At 33.8% G+C, this 15,364-nt stretch overlaps 1 long non-coding RNA gene and 1 pseudogene across 1 annotated transcript in view; one reads left to right on the top strand and one right to left on the bottom strand.

The window, feature by feature from the left end:
• The window catches only part of LOC124980461 (uncharacterized), a 144,787-nt gene that overhangs the window by 16,538 nt on the left and 112,885 nt on the right, over window positions 1-15,364 (bottom strand). The window contains exon 6 of the long non-coding RNA XR_007107808.1: window positions 1,770-1,812. This is a non-coding gene — a long non-coding RNA (uncharacterized LOC124980461). The remainder of the gene's footprint in view (window positions 1-1,769; window positions 1,813-15,364) is intronic.
• Window positions 8,866-9,592, top strand: LOC124980460 (60S ribosomal protein L7-like; annotated as a pseudogene).

A 15,364-nucleotide genomic window follows, 5' to 3' on the forward strand; every position in this document is an offset into this window, starting at 1 on the left:
ACATTTGAACAACTCTCATTAGCACCCTTAACCTCAATCTATGTTGAAATTTACCCTCTTTTCTTAACTCAAGGGGAGGGAGAAAGTCTCAAAACTCTGCCACTAGTACAAAAATAAAGATTTCTAATATTAGTCATTTATAAACCTCTCAAATGAACATTCCCTAGACTTTAACTTATTTAATGTCTGATAATACTGAATATCATGTCTCTTTTTGGAATTCTTGGATTTCGAACACTTGCAATGAAATACTTTCCTCATATTACCCTAAAAATAAACTGCAGGAGCCAGCATTTTTAAATTGGAAAAAAAAAAACAAAAAACGTTTTCATCTAATGATGATTTAAACATTTTTGATTGTTAAGCACCAGATGCTAAACAGAAGGTGACTACACAAATATGTTAATATTTTGTTGTAAAATATTCATTAGGACAATGAAATTTGCTTAAGAAAAAACAAAGGCAGGAGTTATGGTTCAGAGGTAGAGTACTTGTTTTCTGGGTTTGACCCCCATCTAGCCTCTCACATAACAAACAAGCAAAGAGCTACAAACCAGAGAAAGCCAAAATAACCCCGTAACAAAATAAATGAACATGCTATAAACATCAATGAACAAAATACGACAAAGCCTTTAAAAATACTGCGAAAGTTCTCTCTAATCCTGCAAAATATTAAATTTAATAAAAGTTTTCAAAAGAAATATTTGAACATAAATACAAAGATCATCTACATGTGGATTTACACTTCTGATGATTATTGTTTCCATACTTATTGAATAATTAAAACAGGGTTATAGAAGTAGGTTCACTGAATACATAATTTACTCAAAACTTATTCTTCTGTTATATAATAAGATTTTTCAGAGATCCTGTAAAATCTCATGTCTGTAATTCAGAATTTACTAGTTAGAATTCTATAACAGGACTGAGGCCATAGCTCAGTGGTACAGTATGTGCCCCATATGCTCAAGGCCCTGTATTCAATTCCTAATATTAAAAAAATAATTTAAAAAATTTTTTTATAAAAAGGAATTTTATGGTAATGTGGATGTAGGCCTTGGAAAAAGTTTATTTTTCTGTAACATATTTCCATACACACAATTAAGAACACTTTTAAATAAAATTAAAGAGGAAAAGTATCAGCTACTTAAGAGAACTACACTTTATCAAACCACTCTTGGGGTTGGGGATATAGCTCAGTTGGTAGGGTGCTTGCCTTCAATGCACAAGGCCCTGGGTTCACTCCCCAGCATGCCCCGCTCCAAAAAAACACTCTTTATTAAGGAAATGCTTTATAAATCATTTGAATATTGATGAAAACAGTAAGCAAGAAGCCTGAGAATTCTTTCAAGAACATGTTTCCATAATTATTTTTACTAACATGATAGTTTCAAGCAATTTTATTTTTATATCTTTTTCCTAATATAGAGTCACCTTACATTTTTGCCACATTTTACTAAAAATGAAAACTAAAAAATTAGATGATGTTCAGAGTATGATTCATACTGAAATATACTAAAATAATTAGGAATGTAACTTCAGTTATATTTTAAAATAATTTTTATTTTAAAATTTTAAAAATTCTTTTAAAGCAATATTATTGAAATATTTATTTAAAAGTATAAAATATTTCATTGAAAATGTAAACATTCAACTGGCTGGTGAAAGAAATAATAATAATTTCAAGTTGTATATATCTTCTAATTCAATTCTTATTCTCAGAAAAAGAAAATCATCCTTAAAAGTCAAAGAATCATTTTTGGCCTTACTGTGATCAGCGTGGTCAATCTTGTGACATCACTGTTGAGTAACCTGAAACAGGAAGACAGAATTAGCAAAAAGCTGAATCATATTTGAGTAAGTAATTTCAAAAACTAAAGTTTGTTTAGAACTTGTCTTTTCTTGGTGCCACACATCATATTTAAGTTAATCTAAAACTCAGAAAGCATAATTGGCATAACATGAAATAAGCATAAAATACCTGAGGTTTACTTATAGATCAGTATTTGCTATAGTATAGGATGTTATATTTTTGTTTATAATCTGTGACTCCCTGGGGTGAACACAATAAATTTAAAAATAAGCCACAGGATATTTGGGTTACAGATTGTATTTATTTTCAAGTATTTACTAAGAAGAGAATTACTCTGTCAAGTATATCACAAATGGAAGATGAGTTTTGTTTGTAAATATATTTATCTCTATAATTAGCTGCTCAGTTTAGAACCAAAATGTCATATTCTTAATACAGGAGAACTGGCACATGATAATCCTTATGAACAGATCAAAGACTGAAAATATAATTGAGAATAACCCAGTATAAACTATAAACCCAGAGCAAGTTACAAATTAATCTATTTTCTTAGCTATTAATGATTCCCAGTTTATCCCTGTAAAATATGGCCTTTTAGAAAATTCTTTCATTTCAGGAAAAGAGATTTTAGTGAGAATTCATGACTTGAACACAAAACTGAGTTCCTTTTGTACCTTATACTTTCTACCCAATTCATTCTGCCAACTATTTTTCCTCACTCTGTCCTTATTTCAAAAACACTTATTATTGCTAGTTATCCTACACTAGTTCAAAATATTGCTATCCTATGTGACTGTTATAGCTTCCCTATTTTCTTTATTTATTTATGGCACCAGGGATTAAATTCAGGAGCACTTAACCATTGAGCCACATCTCCAGCCCTTTTTATTTGTTTTGAGACAGATCTTGCTAAGTCATCTAGGGCCTCACTAAATTGCTGAGCCTGGCTTTGAACTTTCTATCCTCCTGTGTCAGCCTCCCCAGTTGCTGGGATTACAGGTGTGCACCTCACACCCAACACCATTCTGTTCTTAATGCAGTAGCAGATAAATCCGATCACATCACTCTCTTACTCAGACTTCACAATGGGGTGTGTGTGTGTGTGTGTGTGTTGTATGTGGTGTTTGTTTTTGGTGTTTCTGTTTTGTTTGTGGTGCTGAGGACTGAACTCAGAGCCTCACATATGCTAGACAAACTCTCTACCACTAAGCTATAGATCCCCAGCTACAAAACTACATAATGGTTTTACCCTCACTTAGAATAAACCTCACAATATTTACTCTGGCTTATCAGGCTCTCTATTAGCTAGATGCCTAATTACATCTCCTACCACTCTCTCCATACTGCATGTAAATCAAAATGACCTTGAAAATCCCCAAACATTCCAAACTTGTCCCATTTCAGGGCTTTGACACTTGCTGTTCCTTCTTCTTGGTGCAAATATTATTGATATCTTTAGAAAACTAATTCTATCACTTCAACCAGGTCTTCAAACAAATGCCACCACCTCAGTATTTCCTTTACCACCAGACACTGTTAGCTATAAGTTCTGTAAGGAAAGATCAGAGGAGCACTACTTTAGAACTAGGACCCAATAACTACTCAGTTGATTAGTTGCTGAATGAATGAGTGAACAGTACTTAGAATTACCCCTGCATCTAGTGCTATGCCCAGAGCTATAAAGGTCTAAGAGTATAAATAAAAAGCAATACTTACTACCTATTCAAGGAAAATAAGCTATAACAACTTGGTGTACTTTTTTTTTTTTTCAGTATTAGAGGATGAAACTAAAGGCTCATGCATGTTAGGAAAGTGCTCTATCACTGACTTACATTATTTTTATTTTTTAATTTTGAGACAGGGTCAAAATTAAAAGCCTCAAACCTAAGTAGCTGGGATTAGAGTCATGCTCCACCACATACTGACAACCTGGTTTGTCATTTTAAAAGCCACTACAGGAAAAGTTTAGGAAGCTTTAAAAAAAAAAAAAAAGGCAGGAGGTCGTTGGAAAGTGGGGATGTTGAATTACAAATATAAGATAATGAGGGCCTGGATTGTTAAGATGAAGAATTGTAAATGGAATAGGAAATCTAAGACATATATTAAATATGGGAAACAAGACCTGATGCTAAATGAAGTATCAGGAACCAGGACAGCAAAGAATGAAAGATTATGTCTAAGATTCTAACATAATGAAAGAAACCTGAAGTGAAATGTTTTGAACAGTAAGGTAGATGTTAAGATTATGTCTAAGATTCTAACACAATGAAACAAAACTGAAGTGAAATGTTTTGAAAAGTAAGGTCGGTGTTACTATATGCCAGTCAAACGGAGATGCTTCCCCAAGCAGACAGAAATTTAGAACAGTTCAATATTTGAAAATAAGTCATGAAAACTATAGTTTAAGTCAAGAGTATGGGCAAGTTTACCAAGGTAACAGAAGGAAAAGAATATCCAGCAAAATTTGGGGGATACTTAAAAATAAGGGAAGTGGCATCACAGGGATTTTTAAGTCTAAGAAGTAGGAAAATGGAAAATAACACTAATCAAAAGAAAAGAAAAGATTTTCAAAGAGAATTTGTTGAGTAGCTTTAAATGATGTAGAAAGGAGTCAGAGAAGATTGCAGACATCTTCTCTAAACTAACTTACAATAAACAAATCAGATCAGAAGTGGCTAAGAAGGTGAAACACATTACTGAACTTTCTATATCCAAAGAACTACCTTCAAGGACTACTTACTTGTCGAGCATTATACCCTCTATTTTTATTTATGCAAAGAGTCTTGTGATGGGTAAAGAGTCAGTTCAAGAAGTCTTGTGGGGGCTGGGGTTGTAGCTCAGTGGCAGAGTGCTTCCCTAGCATGTGTGAGGCGCTGGGTTCGATCCTCAGTACCACATAAAAAAGATCAATAAAAGTATTGTGTACATCTATAACTAAAATTGTTTTTTAAAAAAAGTCTTGTGGAAGAAATGACTATACTTTCTATAAAACTCTACAATTCAAAAAACAGTATTAAAAATTCCATAGTCACATTCAAACAACATTTGTAGCTAAATAAAAAGACAAATGTACCATTTTGCTTTTGATTTAAAAAAAAGGATGATTAATACTAAGTCTAGAGTTAAAAATGTATACTTTACTTAAAGCCCTAAAGCTTGCAGTATAAAAAAATAGTAAAGTCATTCCTTCCTTATGGTAGCAATTTTTACACATGACTTACTGGGTACTGGTAATTGCATGAGGAAAAAAATTCTGATGAAACTGAAATGACTCTAGAGGATAAAGCCAGATAAATATTAAAGCTTCTCATAAAATATCTAAGTGGTTTTTACAAGCAAAAGGTAATTCTCTAAAATCATCTTAAAACTAGGAAACATATTCAAATTACATGAATAAAGAGTAATATTACATTTTATGTAAACGTAACTCAACTAATATATTGGTTATATACTATTTCTCCACAAGTCAGCATTTCAGTAAATACACACAGAGCACCTCAACTATATTTACCCACAGAAAACCCCTACCAATGTTTCCTACCTACAAATGTAGGAAAATAATTTTAAATTATGCTATTGAATCCTAGATATTTTTCTAGCAATTAGCATGTACTATCTTTAATTTTACTCTTACTTTGCCCCCAAACGAGAAAGTCTTTGTGTAATCAATTTTAGTATAGTCAAGTCTTAACCTTTACTTGACAACTCTGTTAAGTACCCATATGTACAAAGTAAGAATATTTAACTCTATCTAATCCACTGAAAAGACTGAAAGAAATGAATACTTTCCTGTTTTTCTCACTATTCAGTATTAACATGGAAAATATGCTAATTGGTCCCAAATTCATTTAAAGCAATAGTCACTGTATTTGCTATGTTCTAGGCTCTTACATTGTGGTTATAAAAAGACAAAACACAGGGATGGGAATGTAGTTCAGTGGGTAAAGTGCTTGTCTAGCATATGCAAAGTCCTTAAGTTCAATCTTCAACACCACAAAGCATTTTTTAAAATAATTTTCAAAACATATATGAAAAATAATTTCACAAATCATATGCTATTTGTAGGGTGAATAAAATATTATAATCTTGGATTATGACATGGAAAAAAAATTGCAGACTCACCCCCCTCTATTTTTTGGTGCTTGGATTGAACCTAGGGTCTCATTATACATGCTAAATAAGCTAGACCCCCAGCTGTCATAGGATTTTGCTGCTGCTGCTTTTTTTTTTTTTTCTTCCCCTGTGATACTGAGGATTAAACCCAGGGTCTCCATGCCACTGAGCTATAACCCTAGTCCTTTTTATTTTTTTATCCTGGGACAGGGTCTCACTAAGTTGCCCAGACTGATCTCGAACTTGTGATTCTCATGTCTCAGTCTCCCAAGTCACTGATATTACAGCTGTGTACCACCACATCCAGCTATAGCACACTTTTAATATGAATAATGTGAATAAGGAACTGACTTTTATATATGCAGTATTTCAATTTAACAGTTACTTGTGGACACCATATTAGACAGTACAACTATGCACTTTTTTTTTTTCTTCCAGTGCTGGGGATCAGACTTTAGGCATGCATGCTAGGCAAATGTTCTGATCATTGAATTTATACCCTTCAAGTCCCACATTTACACATTTCTCAAACAATACCAGTAATGAACTATAAAATGATGTTTCTAAATATTTGAAAATGTGGGCTGGGGTTAGGGCTCAGTGATAGTAGGCTTGCCTAGCATGTGCGAGGCAGTGAGTTTGATTCTCAGCACAGCATATAAATAAATAAAATATAGGTCCATCAACAACTAAAAAATAAATATTTTTTAAAAATTTGAAATTTATTTTCTAGAGATTGAGACATAGCTCATTGGTAGAGAATGTGTATATGTGCAAGGCCCTGAGTTCAACCCCCAGCACAACCAAGAAACAAATAAATAAATAATAAAAGGGAATTGTCTCTTTTTAACAACTGGAGGGTGGAGGGGAACATCCTCAGCTTTGGTAGAATACATTCATTTCATTAAAGTTCCAAATTTGGAGATGAATTTTTATCTTCAAATTACTTTCAGGTTTATGTCTGGCAGGGAAAAAAAAGGTTATTTTACCATAGAACCCTTAATATTTATTTAATTGTGCTTATGTCTTGAATTTTGGAGAACTGAGTTTTATAGCTCTTCAGGTTAAATCACTATTGCCTGGTAATTAAATTTCAATTTGCTTTACTTTGTTCAGCTCTGTAAGATATGCTTTAACTTCATTTACTGATGTATTGTTAAGAACTAAAACCTCAGCTGAACATAGAAAAAAAAGTAACTATATTTTATTAATGATTTTAATATTCTTGATCATTGGAAACTTCATTTGCTACCAATTATTTTCCCTTTCTTATTTAATGTTTTAAGGAAAAAAGATGAGCAGCTTTAATAGCAAGACAGTTTTAAGTAAGTATTTAACATGGTACATAAAAAAGAAGCCTGCTATCTCAGTTTAAAGCAAGCATAAAAATATTAGATCCTGGGGCTTAGGGACATAGCTCAGTGGTAGAGTTAAGGCCCAGTGTTCAATCCCAGCACCAAAATAAGTAAATAAAACTAAAATAAAAAAATAGAAGATATTATAAAACATAAATAGAAGTTTTGTTAATACTATACCAAGCAGCTTTACCAAGTTAGAAATGCACCAATTTAAATATAATGCAACCAAGTAAACAGCAGATCATTTCCTGATCTGTACAAACGCTGATTATGTTGGTACCCCAGCTAAAAGTTGGTTACTAATTTCATGAGAAAAACTTCAGACAAAATATATTTAAGAGTTCTTTGAAGGGCTGGGGATGTGGCTCAGTGGTAGAGCACTTGCCTCACACGTGAGGCATTGGGTTCGATCCTCAGCACCACATAAAAAAAAAAAAATTAATTAAATAATATTTTAAAAAAAGAGTTCTTTGAGCAAAAGTGATTCACAAAGAAAGCTGTACTAAGAACCAGAAGAGGCTCAGACAATTCATTGACACAAACTGTATAGACCAAAAGTGAAAGTCAGTACATTTGATCACTGGGGTGGAAAATCCTTAGTTAGAAAAGTAGTTGGCAGTGTCAGCAGGTAAAATCTCTAGTTTTGTTCTATAGTTTACATTTGAGCTTTGGTTTGCTAGATAGTAATTTAGAAGTGCTACATTTAAGGAAGGAAGACAAGGAGGTTATAGCTATGGGTTCTAATTCCCAGAAGGATTTTGGTGCATGGCATTCACTAAACGCTTCTTGTCCTTAAATCTTAACTGTCGGTCTAGGCAGGGTACGTGTAAAACATCAGACCAGCTTCCCTTTAATGTTCACAAAGGCAACCAAGGCAACGGTTCCAATGATTACTACTACTTCAAATTACTCCCTAAGACACAATGAAACTGATGAAAGAAGTTAGAGCCTGTACTCTTAAAACTGACAACTGACACTCTCATAAAGTTAAATAAAGTGCTCACCTGTAGAACTGACAGGCACCAAAAGCCTTGAAAGCCATCAATTTTTAATTTTAACCATTTACAATTTTTATCAAGAAAAGCAAGGTGGTTCTATATAATGGATACTATATGGCTTTGGTGATTTCACAGGCTTTCTGAGAAGATGAGCACCTCTAATTTAGTACTCACTGTTGGAAATAATTGAGAAGCCCACTATGTAGACTAGAGATCCTCAAAATCAGGATTCCACTGTTTCCCAACGAATGTCTAGGAATAAAGTAGATGGCTATTTCTCAATTTTAAAATTCCTTTTTCATATTACAACTTAAAAACCTAAAATCTTTTTTTTTTAATTTTTTCAGTTGTTGATGGACATTTATTTTATTCATTTATTTATATGTGGTGCTGAGAATTGAACCCAGTGCCTCACACATGTGAAGCAAACGCTCTACCCCTGAGCCACAACCTCAGCCCCTAAAATCTTATTATTTTCTTCCAAAAGAAAGCTGCCTTAGGTACTAAGCAAAATCAAGAGCAAAAACAAACAAACAAGCAGATGCAGCTCTTTTTCCAGCTGGAACCATGGAGGTTGCAGAAGGAAAAGAAGGTTCCTGCTGTACTAGAAACCCTTAAGAAAAAGAGAAGGAATTATGCAGCGCTAAAGGTAAAGTGCCTGAGAAAAAAGTTTGTCCAAAAGATGCTTCAAAAGGCAAGGAGGAAGCTTATCTATGAAAAAGCCAAGCATTACCACAAGGAATATAGGCAGATGTACAGAACGGAGATTCAAATGGCTAAGATGGCAAGAAGAGCTGGCAACTTCTATGTACCTGCAAAACCCAAACAGGCATTTGTCATCAGGATCAGGAGTATCAATGGTGTGAGCCCAAAGGTTCATAAGGTGTTACAACTTCTTCACCTCCACCAAACCTTTAAACAGCACTTTCACTAAGCTAAACAAGGCTTCAATTAACATGCTGCAGATCATGGAATCATATATTGCATGGGGGTACCCAAACCTGAAGTCAGTGAATGAACTAATCTACAAGCATGGCTATGGCAAAATCAATAAGAAACAAATTGCCTTGACAGATAACGCTTTGATTGTAAGATCTCTTGGTAAATACGGCATCATCTACATGGAGGATCTCATTCATGAGATCTACACTGTTGGAAAATGCTTCAAAGAAGCAAATAACTTCCTGTGGCCCTTCAAATTATCATCTCCAAGAGGAGGAATGAAGAAAAAGACCACCCGTTTTGCAGAAGGTGGAGATGCTGGCAACAGGGAAGACCAGATGAACAGACTTATTAGAAGGATGAACTAAGGTATCTACCATCATATTTTTGTAATCTGGTCAGTTAATAAAACAGTATCTGCTCTCAAAAAAAAAAAAAGCATATGAAATCTCTTTAAGACTTTTTAAAAAATATTTTTTATAGTTGTCAATGGACCTTTATTTATTTATATGCAGTGCTGAGAATCGAACTAAGGGCCTCACACATGCTAGACAAGTGCTCCACCACTAAGCCACAACCCCAGCTCTCTCTTTAAAACTTTAAAGAGATGCTTTATCAGGATTCCAATTGTTTGTCATTGGATATAATAAAAATATATTTGGTATCTGTAGTTATTCTTGGCACAGAACTCCTAAAAATTTCCTGAGAAATGGGAGTGTCTATTGTTATTTATAACAAGCCTTTAAAATCGTACTTGAACTTATACCAATGAGATGACTTGAGGTCCCCATTCCTAAAACAGCTTTAGGATAGGGTCAATCAATAGAAAGAAGTAAGGGTTGCAACTTTTAGTTCTACCCACTAATTTAAGGGGGATCAGGAGAGGGACTAGAGATTAAATGCTATAAAAACCAGGGAAGAGCAAGATTTGATGCATTTCCAGGTTGATGCCCGTATCCACGTTAAGAGAGTGGCTCACCCCAATTCCATGAAGAAAGAAACCCTTGTGCTTGGGACCCTTCTGGACATTATCCTAGGTACTTCATCTGGGTATTCATCCCTTATAATAATCTTAGTAAAAACTGGTAAACTTAAAATTTTGTCTCCTCATGTTCTGTAAAACATTCTAGCAAATTACTAAACCAAGGAGGGGGCTGTGGGAACCCCCAGTTAATAACTTGTTGGTCAGAAGTTGGCAGTTGGCACCTGAAGTTGAGGTAGTCCTGTGGGCCAGAGCCAACTTGCCAAATCTGGGATTTGACACTAACTCCAAGTACATTGTGTCCAAATTTGAATTAAATTGTTGGACACCCAGTCGATGTCTAGAAAGTTGAAGAATTACTTAGTGAGGAGAACAAATCTGGTGTCAGAAGTATTGTGAAATGTAGAGAAACAGTGTTTTTCTCAGCCACCTTTTTAAAACTAAACAACTCATTATCTATAGGTAAAACCAGAGAGCATTATAAAAGCGCTTCTTATATGGCAATTTCCAAATTACTTAAAATGTATTAATAATTTTACTATGTTAATTGTGAACTAATAATTTTCACTAATTTCCTTTCTATAAAAAAATGACATTATTTCAAAATGTATCATATTCTTCATTTACAACACTTATCCTTATTGTTCTGTGTGACTAAAACATCTTGAGGAATAAAAGTTGTAATTCCCATGGGTTGATTCACAAAATTTTTAGACAATTAACAAAAGTCTCCTTACATGAAGTTTAGTTAGAGCCTGGATGATAGTTTCACTGTTTTGCTGTTGATAAAAAACATGTAAATAAAGCACAACTGGCAGTTAGACTTGGTAAATAAAAAACAAAACAAAACATTTTTTAAGTACATATAAGCTGCCTGTTTTTCCAAACTTTACCACTCTATTATTTCAACATTAATTAGCACTTCTCAAAAATTTGACTCACTTGTTTATAGGTTTCCATTTTAAAGCCATAAATGGGCATCGAGCAGAGGAAGAAGGTTGGCAGCACTGCCAACTAGCGTTAAACATTATTGAGGTTATATCCAAAAATGAACCAATCACTTAGGTGAAGTAATACAATGAAGTTTCATTTAAGAAAAACTAATGTTGTTTTAACTACAAGTTCCTTAGAAAATCAAATCATATTGTAGCAATACTCAGGACTCTAGGTTAAGATTATAAGAATACTATTAACTAAATTAAAGCATAATATTTGAATATGAGAAATTTTTATATCAAATTAGTTCATCTTAGTTCTGACAACAAACATCAAATCCACAGATAGTTTGCCAGTCATAAGAATGCCTTAAAAACAAACAAACAAACAAACAAAAACCTTGTTTGAACAAGCCAGCATCAAGTCAAACATAAGCTCACAGTCTTATAAAGTTTTTATGTACCATAGTTAGGATGATAGTTAGGATGTTCTTCTAATACAAACCTCCAAAAATCCATTTTACACCATGGCTATGAAGACTATTGACTATTCTGCCATCTAACAATATGCAGGTCAAAGAAATAACTAAAGTTATCATCATTAATAACAAACTCTAGATTCCAGATAATTTATACCTTTTCTCTTTTAATATCACTTTGCTATGAATATTTAGGGATATTAAATAATGATTACTGCTATTTTTTCCCTTAGTTCTCTTAGAACTCTTAGAATGTTTTCATCATAAATGAGAAATCTAGTTGAATGTTTTCTGGTTTAATAAGGAAGTACATAACCCTGGTCCTCACTCAGAATTTTGTCATATATCCATTACGTACTCAGGCAATCTATCAGCACTTCAGTTTGCTATACCATAATTATCAACTTCACAGGGATATTGTGAAGTTGGTTAATTAGGCTTATAAATTTTTTTGAAGAACACAGATGAAAGAGAGAGGGGTACGGTATACATACAATTAATTACTATGTACTTGATGAAAAATGCCACTTAAAAACATCTAACATCTGAGTGCAATGCAACATACCTGTAATCCCAGGGACTCATGAGACTAAGACAGGAGGATCTCAAGTTCAAGGCCAACTGTAACAACTTAGTGAGATTCCCATCTCAAAAGAATAAGAAGAAAAAGAGGCTGGGGGTATACTTTAACGGTAAATCCACCCCTGAGTTCAATCAAAGGTACTGGGGGCAAGGAAAAAAGAAGAAAATCTAACAAAATGGATGAACCTTAAAAACGTTATACTAAGTGAAATAAGCCAGTCATAAAAGATAAATATACTATGATCCTACAAGTATAAGGTACCTGAAGTAAATTCAGAGAGAAAGTAAAAGGATGGTTGCCAGGGGTTGGGATTTAATGGGTACAGAGTTTCAGTTTTGGAAGGTGAAAAAAGTCTTGGGAATCCAATTACTTTGTATAACCATAAAACTCTAATTTAGAAAAAAGAAACAAAGTTCTGGAGATGGATGGTGGGGATGGTTGTACAATGATATGAATGTACTTAGTTCCACTTAAATATGCTTTAAAAAGTCTAAAGTAGTAAATTAAATGTTACATGTTACCATAATAAAAAAATTTAACAAATGTGAAAGATTATAAATCATAAGATAATCACAAAACTTTCTTATTCGCTAATGCACTCATTGAAACATTCATCAAATCATTATTTTGTTCATTCAGTAAATATTTATAGAGTGCTTTCTATGTGACAACCACGGTGCTAGAATGGAGAATTAAGCAGTGAACAAGACAAATCTGTCATGACAGAATTTACATTCTAGCAATGGGGACCTACAAAACAACCAAAAAGAAAATGTTAGCTTTTGTATAGTAATAAGTATATCATTAACAGGCAGAGAGATGGTGTAAAGGCAACAAAAGCATCCCTAATAAGAAAACTGTCCTGCAATGAGAATGAAAAAGAAAGAATACTCCAGAAAAAGAGAACAGCTAGTGTAAAGGCCCTGAGGTGGAAAGGCTTGGTATTTTCAAAAAATGAACGGAAGGTCCAGACCAGGTGCAAAGTAAGTTAGAACCATCGGTAGAACAATTAGGAGAAGAACTAGGAGGGCCTGGAAAGTAGATTGGATGTTATTTCACATATGCTGAAAGTCATGTGTGATGTGATCTGACTTAAAAAAAACAACACTCTAGCCACTCCGTACAAAGTGATCTTGAGTGTGGAGGAGGGAGAAGAAAATCAAACAGAAAAACCAGTTTAGGGACTATCATAACTCAGGTGGAAATAAGGTAACAACACTTCTAGGGAGAAGTTACTGGATATTTGGTTGCTGATAGAATAAGAGAAAAGGCAGCATAATTAATAATGACTGTAATATTCATGAGGTCCTGAATTCAATCTAGAGGAAGGAAGTCCTAAGTCCTGGTTAGATTAACTGAGTGGATGATATTGTCAAATATTGAGATTGGGAACACTGGGATAGGAATAGGTTTGGTGGTGGTTCTGGTGGGGTGGGTAAAAAGGAATCAGAGTTTTGGTTTTAGCAAAATTAAGTACTCAAGTGAAGAGTTTCATGAAAGACATGATAAACTTCTGGAAAAACATGGAACCAAAATGCTGAGAAATGACCAGTAAATTTAGAAAGATAAATTTCACTGGACCATGACAGGAATGTTGTCAGTAGACTCACGAGGACAAAACATGAACAGGGTAAAAAAATCAGAAAAAGTATGAGAACATAGCTGCAGCATATATGGACAATTCATTCTTTTGCTATGAAGGATGGTACAGAAATGGCACTGTAGCGAGGTGTAGTGGTACATACCTGTAATTTCAGCTACTCAGGAGGTTGAGGCAGGAAGATTGAAAGTTCGAGGCCAGCCTCAACAATTTAGTGAGACCCTGTCTCAAAACAGAAAATAAAAAGGGCTGGGGATGCTGAGGATGTATCTCGGTTTGAGTGCCTTAGGTTCAATCTCTAGTTCTGCACTTAAAAAAAAAAAAAAAAAAAAAAAAAAAAAAAGGCTGTAAGGCTGTAGCTACAGCTCCATAGTAGAGTACTTGTGGAGCACACCAAAGATCCTGAGTTCAATCCTCGGTACCATTAAAAAAGGTGGAAAGGGGTGTATTTAAAGTTTTTTTTTATATTAAAATGAGAGATAGTATAACACATTTATATGCTGATGAGATGGTCTAGAGAGAGAAAATGATGATGTAAAAAACAGCAGAAGCAAAAATTAATGATTACTAAGCACCTAATAAATGCATAAATCTGTCCTTGATGCTGGAAATGCACAGATAATAAATATGACATGCCTAAATGATTATATGGAAACTATATTGAAAATCATGGGGAAAATACCACATAAAGATAATTAAATTAAAAATCTTTGGAAACAATAGTATTTTATAATAGAAGCTGTCATGTTGAAAATATTATGCAAAGCAATATTGACATATAATGTAACAGCAATGGCCTTCTAAACTATACACATGCAGCTGCACAGTATAAAAATAATGTCATGCACAGTTTTTATTTGATTACACAGTGGGATTTAAATAGGATCAACAATACACAGAGTAACAACAGCAATTTTAAAAAACATCTCCACTGTACTTTCCTTTTTCCTTCTTTAGTATCGACCACCCATTTCCACTTCCGGACTTTTAGCATCACCCTATTCTTTAATTCATTAAGAACAGGAAGCTATTCACTTATCAATCATTTACACAAATCTTCATCATATCCAAAGTCACCTTTACTTTAGTTATTATTTCTATCATGTTTTCCTACCTCCCTAAAAAAGTTAAGAATTTGGAAATTATAAAGACTACAGACTAATTACATATTAGTATAGTTTAGATAAATTACTAAAACACACATTGCATTTTAAACTTTTCCCCTCAAATTATAAGATCCTTTTCCGTCTTGTGTATATTTATACCTTGCGCTATTCTAAAATATGAGGTAATTTACTAAGCTACATGTTATGGTGTAGATGTAAGGTATACTCCAAAAGTTCATGTGTGAGACAATGCAAGAAAGTTTAGAGGTGAAATGACTGGGGTATGAGAGCCTTAACCCGATGAATTAATACTCGGTTAGGGATTAACTGAGTAATAACTGTAGGCAGGTAGGGTGCAGCTGGAGGAAGTGGGTCACTGAAGGTGTGCCTTTGGAGTATATATTTTGTGAGCTGAAATGAGTTAAGCTTAGCCTCTCTCTGCTTCTTGGTGTAAT

The sequence above is a fragment of the Sciurus carolinensis genome, chromosome 3 (assembly GCF_902686445.1).
Source record: "Sciurus carolinensis chromosome 3, mSciCar1.2, whole genome shotgun sequence".
NCBI classification, from domain to species: Eukaryota; Metazoa; Chordata; class Mammalia; order Rodentia; family Sciuridae; genus Sciurus; species Sciurus carolinensis.